Here is a 1,257-nt window from a genome sequence, read left to right on the forward strand (position 1 = left end):
CACCTGTTACTCACATGAAGCAAAGTGGGTAGAAAGCAGCTGAATTTCTAGCCCCACCCCCAATGACGCACAGGTCCCCTTCCCCTGTCCTCACTGTCACTGTGCTACGGTGGACATCTGAGGGGAGTCAGACTACGTGCACTGAAACCTAAAAGTCTGTTCACACATTATATTCAAAATGAGTTACAATCTGTGTACACAAATAGTTGAGCTATGCACTTACACAGTTATCATTGGTTGGCTAAAACCCAGCATCACACCACCCTGCAACATTGCCATCACACCAAGGAAGACTCATGACACAGAGATGGAATAATGTTATATTTATTAAAATATAACAAATAATGAAATCTTAGCCAATTTAATCCAAACAACCAGATTCAAACCGCTTCAGGCAGGTGAGGACAAACCTAACTGTGAGGGAGTATTCCCTCCATTCCTCTGCACATGTCAATCACCACGGACTGTAACCCACCAGTCAAGGATATGGGAGAAGCAATCCCTCCTTGCTAGTAGAGCCAGGTATGTGGTTCCAACCTCCGCAGCGTGGCCCCGCCATACAGGTGTTCACCCCGCTGCGCAAGTTGGTCCCACAAGGACACCCGCCAGATCCCCACCAGACCTTCAGCACTGATGGTTCCCTAGCGAGTGCCCTTTACCAAAATGCATCAGTCTCCTGTTTTTACCCCCTGCTTCCTCACCTGCCCGAATTCCATGCCAGCCAAAGCTAGATGACCTCACACACCCTGAAAGGCCAATTGAATCAATCCAAGCCGTATAGAGTAGGCAAAACAAAAGGGACTCTGAAATCAGAATCCCCCCCAAACAATTCCTATTCAGCCCCAACTGGTGACTAGCAAAGCCCATACTGACAAGGGAGGGAGCGTGGGTGCCGCAAGGCGAAAGAGGCAAGTTGCAAGGAAGGAGTGGGCTTTTAAACCCCGCCCATCCCTTCTTTCCTATAGGTCGTGAGAACCCACCTGACCCCACTCAAACCTTTGGGAATATTCCCGAGTCTTCCCAAAGAGTTGGGTTGGCGGCAAACACGCCCCCACACAAGGCAGGAATGCCATTTTGCAGATCCACCCTATATCCTTCCCAGCCTTGTTTATTTGGTTTCCTGTTGGACCTAGAATTCCTTCTCATGATCCTACCCATGGAAACTCCTAATGCAGCAACATTCCTTATGCCTTGCCGGACAACGAGAAAGGTATCCTACTTAGGTCTGTGGAGAGATTTTAAAGTCAGGTTTAGGCA

This window comes from Rhineura floridana, chromosome 9, assembly GCF_030035675.1.
Source record: "Rhineura floridana isolate rRhiFlo1 chromosome 9, rRhiFlo1.hap2, whole genome shotgun sequence".
Classification (NCBI taxonomy): Eukaryota; Metazoa; Chordata; class Lepidosauria; order Squamata; family Rhineuridae; genus Rhineura; species Rhineura floridana.